Below are 13,373 nucleotides of genomic sequence, written 5' to 3'. Positions count from 1 at the left end.
AAACTATTATGCATTTTGTAATAAGATCATGCTTAATTAGAAAATTAGGCTAAAAGAATGCGAACTTTGGAAAAAATGTAACGCCAGCCCACCTATGAATACATACAAGAACTCAAGTCCGAATAGCGGCATTCCGCCCTTCAGTCACTGCAGTAAGGTTGCCAGATTTCCTAATGGCAGAAAATTAGATAGGCTACGTGTGAAACACTTATCTAAATTGCAAGAAAACCAAACACTTTATTGAAAAACTGCAAAGAAGTAAATCCCTATTCATAATAATAAAAATCAGAATCGTACTGATAATACTGAGTAAAACAGTGTTAAGAGTTAAGGGAAAATTATTTTTTCTGAGAGAAATATACATTTGGAATTAATGTAGTAGTTGTACCAGAATATTTTATCGTATTCTATTCAAGGAAACGTACAAATCTTCAGGTATCGATCAAATTCCAGTAGAATTAATACAACAGAGAGAAAGTGTAATATCTAGCAAAATTTATAAGCTTGTACTTGCTATTTGGAAAAAGGATATTGTACCAGATCAATGAAAGGAGTCCATAACTGTACCTATTTTTAAGAAGGGAAGCAAGACAAACTGTAGTAACATCCGAGGAATATCACTTTTGTTGACGTCGTACAAAATTTTGTCGAATATCCTTTTGAGAAGATTAATACCATACGCAGATAAAATTATTCGGGATTATCAGGGTGGTATTAGGCGTAATAGATCGACTATTGATCAGATTTTTTATATTCGACAGATATTGGAAAAAAAAATGGTAGTATAAGGATACAGTACATCGGTTATTCATAGATTTCAAAAAGGCATATGATTCGGTTAAGAGAGAAGTTTTACATGACATTCTGATTGAATTTGGTATTCCCAAGAAACTAGTTCGATTAATTAAAATGTGTCTCAGTGAAACGTACAGCAGAGTCCGTATAGGCCAGTTTCTGCCTGATATTTTTCCAATTCACTGCGGGATAAACAAGGACATCCACTATCATATTTACTTTTTAACTTCGCTCTAGAATATGCCATTAGGATAACAGAGAGGATTTTGAATTGAACGAATTACGTCAGCTTCTTGTCTATGCGGATGACGTGAATATGTTAGGAGAAAATACACAAACAATTAGGGAAAACACGGAAATTTTACTTCAAGCAAGTAAAGCGATAAGCGTGGAAGTAAATACCGAAAAGACAACGTATATGATTATGTCTCGTGACCTCCTTCGAAGAGGTGAAAAAATTCAAATATCTTTTCATTCATTCATTCATTTATTTTATTCCATAGATCTTACATGAGCAATGAAGCTTTAAGATGTGGAACATGTCAACATTTTACAATATTACAATTACAATTTTTACAAATTTTTATAGTTTTACAATTTAGTAATTTTCTACAATTTTTACAATTTTGTACAATTTTTTTACATTTTTTTACATTTTGGCGAGATGTAGTGAGATGAGATGAGGTCCGAGGATTCGCCAAAATATTACCCGGCATTTGCCTTTTCGGTGGGGGAAACCTCGGAAAAATCCAACCAGGTAATCAAATCAAAGGGGGTAATCAAATCAAAGGGGTTGATGCCGAGGACTCGCCATAGACCATCCGGCTTCAGTCCCACGGCTGGGGAAAACCTCCGAAGAAACCAAAGTCCAAAGGGGGATCCAACACAAGCCCGAACGCAGCTCCGGATCAGCAGCCCAGCGAGTCTGTCGACTGACCAACATCGATGGCTCTACTAAAAGTATACAATACATAGCCAATCAGATGATTAAATTTACAAACGCAAACGATCATTCATAAGTTGAGCTATATTATAATACAAAACAATTTAATTAAATTTAAGGCATAAACAATTCAACCAGTTGTGATATACAGAAATTGATAATACATATCATGCAAACTACTTCAAATTACAAACACAAACAATTTATCAGTAGAGCTATATAGATTACTATTCAATTTAAGGCATATACAATTCATCGGCCAAATCTATACAAATAAATGCAATACAAAGTAGCATACTTTCATTAAGCTATACAAATTTGTGCAATTAATATCAAGTAGATTAATTCAATTTATAATCATAAACAATTCATCAGTTGAGCTATACATATTACCATTCAATTTACAGTAGGTCTATATACAATTCATCAGTAGAGCTACACTGACTAGTAATCATTTTAAGAACATATACAATTCATCAGCCAAACTATACAAACATATACAATCAAATTAGTTCAATTTACAAACTTATTTTCGTTAAGCTATACAATTCATATGAAGTAGATTAATTCAATTTATAAGCTTAAACAATTCATCAGTTGACGTATACAGTATACTATTCAATTTACAGTACATACAATTCATCAGTTATGCTAAACAAAAAATACAATACATAGTAAACAGATTAAGTCAATATAAAAACATATTTTAGTTGAGCTATATAAAATTGTACATGTCATTTAAGTAGAATAATTCAATTCACAAGCATAAACAATTCATCAATTGTGTAGAAGGTATGAGTATGTAGAAATTTGGTTAATTCTTTTCTGAACCTTTTCTCGTTGTTCTTCAAATCTTTAAGATAATTAGGCAGTGCATTGAAGACTGTTATACATGAATAGCGAACTCCTTTTTTAAAACAGCTTAGACTAACAGAGGGTAGATGAAGATCTGATTTATGTCTTGTATTAAAATGATGAATGTCTTGATTAGAACTGAATTTGTCTTGGTTCTTAATATACAGCATCATTAGGGAAAGAATGTATTCACAAGGTAAAGTCAAGATTTCTAAGTTTCGGAAAATATTTTTACATGAGGTCCTTTTATGCACACCGGCCATTATTCTTATAGCTTTCTTTTGTAAAACAAAAACGTGTTTAGCTTCAGACGAGTTACCCCAGAGTATTAATCCATATTTCATTACAGAGTGAAAATATGCAAAGTATGACATTTTAAGTAAGTTTATATCACCAATAGTAGATAAGGATCTTAATGCATAACAGGCAGAGCTCAATTTACGAGTAATACATTCTATATGCGTTTTCCAGTTCAAGTGATTATCCAATTCTAAACCAAGAAACTTTGTGCTTATAGATTCTTTGAGATGAGTTCCATTTAATCGAATACTGTAGGAAACCTGAGCACTATTGTGTGTACTAAATTTGACTGCACTGGTTTTATCAACATTAAGTGCTAGTTTATTTGCATGGAACCATTCATTCATTAGATTCAGCACTGTATTAGAAGTGTTTATAAAATGATCGTATTGTTTGCTTGAAATAATTACACTTGTATCATCTGCAAATAAAATTACATGGGATGAATTGTTTATGGTCAAGGCTAAATCATTAATATAAACTAGAAACAACAATGGAGCAAGAGTAACAAATATAAATGACACTCGGGAGAAAATTAAACCCAGAATAAATATGGGAAATGCCTGCTATTATTCGGTTGAGAAGCTTTTGTCATCTAGTCTGCTATCAAAAAATCTGAAAGTTAGAATTTATAAAACAGTTATATTACCGGTTGTTCTGTATGGTTGTGAAACTTGGAAACTTTGAGAGAGGAACAGAGATTAAGGGTGTTTGAGAATAAGGTTCTTAGTAAAATATTTGGGACTGAAAGAGATGAAGTTGCACGAGAATGGAGAAAGTTACACAACACAGAACTGCACGCATTGTATTCTTCACCTGACATAATTAGGAACATAAAGTCCAGACGTTTGAGATGGGCAGGGCATGTAGCACGTATGGGCGAATCCAGAAATGCATATAGAGTGTTAATTGCGAGACCGGAGGGAAAAAGACCTTTGGGGAGGCCGAGAAGTAGATGGGAAGATAATATTAAAATGGCTTTGAGGGATTTGGGATATGATGGTAGAGACTGGATTAACCTTGCTCAGGATAGGGACTGATGGTGGGCTTATGTGAGGGAGGCAATAAACCTCCGGGTTCCTTAAAAGCCAGTAAGTAAGTAAGAATTTAAGAAGGATGATTCTAAAGGGAAATTTTAAATTATCACCCTGGACGAAGTAAAGAACCTGGAAGTCCACTTCTCCAAACAAGCACTTTACGAGCCTAATCCATGACGGAAAAATAAGAGAAATGAAATTATTATGTCTTGGCAAGTGGACTACGCAAAGCGTTTATTCAGTTCCCACCGAGATGAATGTCTAACAAACTTATCTGAAAATGATCAAGATATTGCCCACTGCCACGAATGAAGGAACGCCGCAGGGAGATGACAAAGTACAGAGGATTAATAATTGTACTCGTAGGCCTATCTAAAATGACACAATAAAGCTTTCGAGACTGGCCAGAAGTTAGCGATAGCAGCGGCAATAAATTGTAGCGGGACGGAATGTAGAGCACTATTGCTTCCAACTGGTGATGATCTGTAAACATTAATATCAGCTGTTTACCTGGCGTTCATTTACAGTCGCGGGGGGGATTATGTACAAAGCTGCCCACCCCCCCCCTGCCTGACGGTTATACGTAATTTATTTACCTACGCCAGCTATACAAATATCTTCCGGAGTGTCATGGAACAAACCTCTAAGCGTAGGCATCATAAAGTATTTTGCTACCGCTTGCAAGCTTTGTAAGTAACAGAACTATATATTTTTTTTTTCTTCAAGGGAGGGGTGTACGAATTTCTTTTCTTGTCAGATGCAAACACGGACAAATTACAAAAAAAGAAATTCTCTCTACTAAAGTAAATCTCTCAATTCTTTAAAAATTCGGTGCAAATAACGTGTAGGCGATATCAAAATGTTCAATATTAAGTACTTTGTGCATTTTTTCTAATGAAATCCACAGGAAAACTCTGCAAGCTCTACGAAAATCATATCTACTTCATTTTTTGCGAATGTAAATTCAGCTGCCATGAGTTTTCGTAACTTATAAGGTTTTATACTAGACCTAATAATTAGGGTATTATTATATTTATTATTATTATTATTATTATTATTATTATTATTATTATTATTATTATTATTACTATTACGGTCTACTACTATTATTACTTACTTACTTACTGATTTTAGAGAACCCGGAGGTTCATTGCCGCCCTTACATAAGGCCGCCATCGGTCCCTATGTTGAGCAAGATTAATCCAGTCTCTATCATCATATCCCACTTCCCTCAAATCCATATTTATATTATCCTCCCATCTATGTCTCAATCTCCTCATAGGTTTTTCCCCCTCTGGCCTCCCAAATAACACTCTATAAGTATGCATTTCTGGATTCGTCCATACGTGCTACATGCTCATCCCATCTCAAACGTCTGGATTTAATGTTCCAATTATGTCAGGCGAGGAATGCAATGCGTGCAGTTCTGCGTTTTGTAACTTTCTCCAATCTCCTGTGACTTGATCCTTCTTTTAGCGCCTAATATTTTCTTAAGCACCTTATTCTCCAACATCCTTAACCTCTGTTCCTCTTTCAAAGTGAGAGTCCAAATTTCACAGCCATACAGTACAACCGGTAATATAAGTTAACTGTTTTATAAATTCTAATTTTCAGATTTTTTGAGAGAACACAAAGACAAAAGCTTCTCAACCGAATAATAGCAGGCATTTCCCATATTTATTCTGCGTTCAATTTCCTTTCGAGTGTCATTTATATTTTTCACTGTTGCTCCAAGATATTTGAATTTTTCCACCTTTTCGAAGGATAAATCTCCAATTTTTATATTCTCATTTCGTAGGCCTACAATATTCTGGTCACGAGACATAATCATATACTTTGTCTTTTCGAGATTTACCTCCAAACCTATCTCTTTACTTGCTTCAAGTAAAATTCCCGTGTTTTTCTTAATAGTTTGTGGATTTTCTCCTAACATATTCACATCAATTGCATAAACAAGTAGCTGATGTAACCCGTTCAATTCCAAACCCTCTCTCTTATCCTAGACTTTCCTAATGGCATATTCTAGAGCGAAGTTAAAAAGTAAAGGTGATAGCGCATCTCCTTGCTTTAGCCCGCAGTGAATTGGAAAAGCGTCAGACTGAAACTGGCCTATACGTACTCTGCTGTACGTTTCACTGAGATACATATTATTTAATCGAACTAGTTTCTTGGGATACCAAATTCAATAAGAATATCATATAAAACTGATATTTCAAACAATAACGTTTATTATAATGCAATTTTATTCGTTTTTTCTTCCTTTTTGAGATCAAAATTATGTTATATAAAACATTTCACAGACTCTTTTAGGAAAGCCATGGTTTGATTCCCAATATGCTCAGTCAATTTAATAGAGCAATGTATTATGATGACGAATGATTGAAAGAATTTTAGTGTTTCCTTTAAATGTGCTGAAATTTCAACGAACAAATGTAACATTATAAAATTCTTTGCAGAACGAAAAGTTATACTTTTTCGGATCAAATTTCTACACGTTTAAAGGACATAATTAAAATTATTTCTATAATGTATTATCATAATACACTGCTCTCTTAAATTGACTCAGCATGTTGGGAATTAAACCATGGTTTTCCTAAAACACGCTATGAAACACTTCATATAAAACAATTTGTCGGAAAGAAAGTAAAAACGATCAAAATTGTATTTTTATTTTTAAGTTAACCTCTGCTTTGTATTCTGGATCCTAGTGGTCAGCCGTAGATGTCGGCCAGATGTCCCAAATTGTGGAATTAGTAATAGTAAAACTCTTTTGTTTAAAGTATCTCAAAGAATAACCCCCTGAAATTAATTACATGACTTAATGTTCGCTCTGTAGCTCCTATATACTTAACAAATATTACTTTGTTGCTATGATAACATAGGCATACGGTACATAAAATAAATAAAGCACTACATAGCAAAACAGATAACTTGAAAAGATATAGGACGCTATTACCATGTCATCATAACTCGCACAACAATGTTCTCAAAATAAGTATCTTGTTTTCATAAAATATATGCCTATTACTTTCTAAATTTCATGCTTGACGTATCCGAGAAACATTTTTTATTTAGTTTTAAATAGATTTATAACTTACTTTATGAAAAATCCTACAAAAATTAATTTTTTACGAAATTATCAATTTAATGATTACAAATAAAATTTGCCTAATTTCTTGAAATCAATAAGGCTGATTATATATCCGAGATATTTAAAATATTTTACTTATTCGATTGGGATGCTACTTAAGGGGTTAGGTACTGCTTACAGCAGTAAAATTTTTGGAAATATTCAACGTTTTTTCCTCCATTATTATATCTTGTACAATAATGAAAATTGGTTTGTGTACTGCTATATGAAAAAAAAATATATTTTTATGATTTAAAAAAATTATATAGGCTTTTTTTTTTTTTTTTCAAAATTCAAAATGTGCAGTTCACTGTGCAGTGATGAAGCGTTTTCCTCATAACTCATAAACTTGTTAACTTTTTCATGTTCTCTCTCTTTTATTTTATTGCTGAAACTCATGTTTACAATATCATGCTCTTTCAACTAGGCCTACATTCCTTAACAAATAATATATATTTTTTTTATTTTGTGTTAGAAGAAAATACTGCTATATGACTATTTTGTAAAATGAATTTATTTTTTGCCAAACAAGCTGTCAAAGAAATTTCATCACAGAATGTTGGATAGTTTTTTAGTTATGTGGGAAACGCTTCATCACTACACAGTGAACTGAATTTTGAAAAAGAAAATGTAAATAAATTTTTTAAATCGTAAAAATATATATTTTTTTTTCATATAGCAGAAGGACAGTGTTTTACACATACTAATTTTCATTATTGTACAAGATACAGTAATGGAGGAAAGAAATGTTGGATATTTCCAAAATTTTACTGCTGTAAACTATACCTAACCCCTTAAATCAATATTGCATATAATGACATTCCTTGCTTTAAATTCCATCATCCTTATTTTAGTATTTATCACTTGATTATAAGAAAATATTCGGAAAGGCGATATCTGAATTTCTATAGACTCGATAGCCAATACGGTAGTCAAGGTTCAGGAACGCGTGGAAATTGACACAACATTCAGTTCCGAACATAATATCGGCTGAAACGAAATCCGGTAGAGGCCCAGAGCGGAGCGGCTGACCGGGAGACCGGTGTGGTGGCGCGCAAGACCCTCGGAGGGTCCGAACCGTGGCTATCGAATGAAAACGAGATTATCCGGTACGGTATCCCAACTGGACATGACATCACGTCGTGCCACTGCCTACAGTGAGCAATATAAATCACAAAATACGCTAAGAGTTTCAACAGAAGTAGCGATTCTATTGAAACTTTAGAACCAGAATGAAAACGAGAAGCAGAGGACGTGAATGTGAAAATTTTTGATTCACAATAAACCGAGAACGTAGACGACTATGCATATCGATATGCATGTCAATAACGATATGTAAAGTCGATATTACGCATTCTGATGTTGTGTATAATTGACCAATGACGTTCTCTCATGAGTACAAGGCAGCCAACATAAACACAGATTAACCAACTTCGCAATTTCAACTGAAACATTTCATTAGGCACGGTAGACCTACTATAAATATCCCCATGCATATTTATTATCACAACCTATTTTAAGTCTACCATAACGTAAAATAATTAGAGAAGAAACATTTGTAATACAACAAAAATGAACACAACAGTAGTTACTGAACTGAAGCATGAATATGTAGTGTGTAATACAACCAATACAGTAATAAAATATGATTCACTTACGATCGGTATTCAAAGACGCAGCTATTGAAAGCGACGTATTCTCCTTCATTTTCTCATCTTTATACGAGGCGCGCCGCTTATAGCAAAAGTGAGAATTTTCCTCAACACTCAAAATTAGAATCTCATCATGCTCCCTGATGCATAGCACAGAACAAAATAATGCATAGGTTATGTCACGGTCTTCTTGCTACAAAATATACGACGACAAAATAGCTTTTAGATGGCAATAGAATGAATCTAGTGGGCTGTGATCGGAAACGTGAACGCCAAAGTTGAAACTTGGCCAACTCTCCGTTCCCGATCCCGGGCTCCGGCAAGCTTTTCGTTAATTAATTGTGAATGCTCACATTTAAATGTACACATTTTAACAATTTTACCGTTTTCGTTTTCGTTCCGAGTCTCGTTTCCGGTTTATTGTGAACCAGCCTTAAGCTGTGGAAAATAATGCAAGATAAAGGATACCACATGTATTTGTTCAAAGTGGTTCAGAGTTTGTATAAAAGCACAAAAATTGTAACTGACAATGGCGTGAGGCTAAGAAAGAAGACAGAAGAAACAAACCAAAGAATTAAACAGGATGTACCTCGTTGCCAGCCTTATTTGGAATACTGGCCTGCACTGACGAAGTAACTAAACAGTGGTAAAACGATTTTAAATGATTAAATTTATGGAGTAAATATCGAAAGAAAACTATCTTATTTGCAAACGACCCGGTATTTTTTTAAGAAACAGAACACGGGAGTTCAATGAACAGCCAGCAACATCAAAGAAGTAACTGAGGCATTTAATTTGAAGATTTCAACTATTGAAACAAAATCCATCGCATTTAAAGTAAAAAATTACAAACTATATAAGATAGTTACAGGCCTAAACAATTAAATACTTTAACAAGTACCTAATTTTAATTATATAGGCCTAGGTTTTAATATATCATACTGTGATGAAGAAGATTTAAACATAAAACTGAACAAATTGAGAGAATTGAATCGGATAGTAAGAAGAACTTAAAAAAACAAAACAAAACGCTAATACCAACGCAAAATGAAAATTTACGAAGTCATGTTAGTTCTAATGGCAAAGTATGGAAGCGAGAACTGAGCTTTGATTATAACTGATAAAATGAAATAGAATCCGCTGAAATGGGGTTCTAGAGATCGGTAACTGGAGGATCAAAAGAGAAGCATAGACATCTGCAAGCAACTAAATTTAATATAGGCCTAAACTTATGCAGTTTGAACACAAAAATTGTAGTACAAAAAATCAACTGCTAATACAAAGAATGCCCCTACCTAAAATATTATTAAACTACAGATCCATAAGGTACAGAACTACTAGCAGACCGAAAACAAGATGGCAAGACACTTGTCGGATATTATCAGCATTTTTTTTCCTAACTGGTTTGATATATGCTGCTGTTCTTCTCGGATATTATCAGCATTTTTTTTCCTAACTGGTTTGATATATACTGTTGTTCTTCTCGGATATTATTAGCATTCTTTTTCCTAACTGGTCTGGTATATGCTGATGTTCTTCTCGGATATTATTAGCATTCTTTTTCCTAACTGGTCTGGTATATGCTGATGTTCTTCTCGGATATAATTTGCATTCTTTTTCCTAACTGGTCTGGTATATGCTGATGTTCTTCTCGGATATAATTTGCATTCTTTTTCCTAACTGGTCTGGTATATGCTGATGTTCTTCTCGGATATTATCAGCATTTTTTTCCTAACTGGTTTGATATATACTGCTGTTCTTCTCGGATATAATTTGCATTCTTTTTCCTAACTGGTCTGGTATATGCTGATGTTCTTCTCGGATATTATTAGCATTCTTTTTCCTAACTGGTCTGGTATATGCTGATGTTCTTCTCGGATATAATTTGCATTCTTTTTCCTAACTGGTCTGGTATATGCTGATGTTCTTCTCGGATATTATTAGCATTCTTTTTCCTAACTGGTCTGGTATATGCTGCTGGTCTCCTTTGATATTAAGTTGTCTGCATTCTTTTACCTAACCAGTCCGGTACAGCCTGCTGTTCTCAGAAATTAAATTTTATTAGGCCTACCCTACTCTCTAAACTTTTTCCTGCCGTTAGTGCGAATGGCCCATGCTTCGCTGATGAAGATAATAGCAATAATAGATCTAATAACAATAATAATAATATTAAATGTCCTCATATTATTAATATAGGCTAGCGATACCATTTTACAGAGTTTCGCGTAGGCCTATCTAAAACATATTTATCATGTGCCGAGCTCTGAATCTCTTAGATTTGTATAATATAATTAGACCTAAGCTTATGTGTTTGAATGTAACTAACATTTCATAAAAGAGTTTAAAGATCCTGATAATGTTAAATACTATTGGACAGTAAAATTATAAAATAAAAAGCTGAAAATAAATACTGCACAAATGTTCAAAACGAAACTCTCCCGTATATTAATCTCCATCAGTGCAGAGGTGTATTGTCAAACATTAAAAAGATAAGAAGGGATATTCAGCGTTCAGGTTTTGCCCAAATCGCAGACAGCAGAATAAAATTCTATGACGAAGGTATTCCAAACTTGTGAGACGCTATGACACATGTCTCAATTTGGCTAGACTGTGTTAAAAATATCTGAATGTTGTAGATTCAAGTTGTGTGTAATAAATGTTTGCAATTGCATGGATGTTTTAATGACCTAACGGAAGTTATTTTCTGACAGTAGGCCTATTCGTATCTTGAAAAGACGCTATATTTTAAGTAGCATAACACCCCTGCCATTCATAAACGTCGAATGACATGTAACAAGTCAAAATTAATTTAAAACGAAGGCATCTCAGAACTTGACAGCACGCCCATAGGAAAGATCAAATGAAAAGAACGTGTAAGCAGCTTCTACGAACTCTCGTCTAATATTTTCCATCGCCGGTATTTGTCGGAGTTCTACACCGTTTTCATCATTTTAACGAGATGCGGTCTGCAACCCTGGCGTAGCCTGGAATATCCTAGGACACGATCTAATTTAGGATTCGGTTTCCATCGAAACAGGCTTCCCATTATTACGAAATTTGAGAGAGCGACAGAGACAAAAAATCTGTTAATTTTCCAACATCACTTCCACGTTAATTTCGCGATGTAAAAGCCGAACTTTCACCCTTATTTAGCAGCCATATTGGATAAGTTTTTGAGGCTTGCGGAAAAGGAACCCAGGGGCAGGTGGATGAGGACGGAGAGGAAGAGAGGAGGGTGTCCTAGAGTACATAGACGAGACACGGGTGGAGGAGAGAGGAGATAAGACGAAACCTCGGCTTCCTATTGGTTAAATGGGGGTACGTGGGGGCGTGACTTACATTCTTTTCTCTTTTGTCTAGAAAAATTCTTGAGAGAACGATGTTGTCGGAAGGCGTCCATGTGTCTACCATTTTCCCTTAGTTCCCTTTTCAACCCCCTTCGCCCGCCCGAACGCACCATCCAGCTTCTTGTCCCACGCCCCTAACTTCCACCCCCATACAGTGAGGCCGACCCAGCTTCGTCTCTATGACGACTACTTACAAGCAGATATGACTAAGTCCAGCACTACATCTAGTGCAGATATTCAAAGTACATTAAAAATATATAAATCATAAACTAATAAGAATTAACATAAAATGACAGGAAATACACGTTCTGGTATGTGTGATGTTGGTGAATAACTACGATAATATATTTGTTTTCAGTTTTTTGGCTGGAACTACAAGAATTATCTTGCTATTCCCGGAGGATATAAGTCACTCTAGCTCGGACATCGTGGGAAATGAAGTTAGAATGCAAAAGTGGGTGCTGTCACTTGCAGAAAGGACCTAACAAGTTTCTTCTGAATAAAAAGAAATCTCATAAATTCAGCCTACAAACTAAGTAACAGCAAGAAAAAGGAGGCAAATATTAACTAGCACAAAAAGGACAGTTGTACGCATCTGGAAACAATAATAACACTAGCAATTAAGGCACTGTGGATATGCAACCAACTTCACTCTTGAATTCTACCGACATGAAACAAGAGGAGGAGGTGGAGAGGAAAGAGGAGCATGGGCAGCAGCACGGGGATAATTTGGCTTATTTGTAAAACGTAGCAGTAGCGAATTTTAGGAGAGAAAAATTACTTAGTGACGCAAACGTGATAGCATGCTTGATACGCACAACTTTCCGTTTATTTTCCAGCAAAAATCAACAGAAAATGTGTACCTAAAATCACTAACGAACGAGTGACCAAAAATAATTACTCTGGTACATACAGCGTCGCATGAATGTGGACACTGTGTGTAGCCTACATGTATCATGTGCTTCGACAATAAAGCTATTTGTATGCAACGCTGCAGATGTTTTTGTACTTTAATTTTACCCACAAGATTATAACGAATCCTCTCTACCTACCACTCCAGATTCCTTAACAAGGGAAGAAATTTGTAGTAGTCTTTGGTATAAAACAGCAAACACACAAAGAATATTCACACTGTACTTATAAACAATATTTAGCTTACTTCTAGGCATTACAATTCCCTTCTATAAATTTGACACTGTAAAATTTTACACTTAAGAAAAGATTATTTAACATTAGGGCAAAAGGGATATTAAGAACAAAGGTTAACTTATTTATTACTGAAATAAGAAACTAAAACGTTTAAAACTTTCAGAA

The 13,373-nt window shown here is 34.5% G+C and overlaps 1 long non-coding RNA gene across 1 annotated transcript in view; it reads left to right on the top strand.

Annotated features, from left to right (window-relative positions):
- The window catches only part of LOC138715627 (uncharacterized), a 63,432-nt gene extending 50,384 nt beyond the window's left edge, over positions 1-13,048 (top strand). The window contains exon 2 of the long non-coding RNA XR_011336517.1: positions 12,418-13,048. This is a non-coding gene — a long non-coding RNA (uncharacterized lncRNA). The remainder of the gene's footprint in view (positions 1-12,417) is intronic.
- The last annotated feature ends 325 nt before the right edge of the window (positions 13,049-13,373 follow it).

The sequence above is a fragment of the Periplaneta americana genome, chromosome 15, assembly GCF_040183065.1.
Source record: "Periplaneta americana isolate PAMFEO1 chromosome 15, P.americana_PAMFEO1_priV1, whole genome shotgun sequence".
Taxonomy (NCBI): domain Eukaryota; kingdom Metazoa; phylum Arthropoda; class Insecta; order Blattodea; family Blattidae; genus Periplaneta; species Periplaneta americana.
This window is presented reverse-complemented; position numbering and strand designations above follow the sequence as displayed.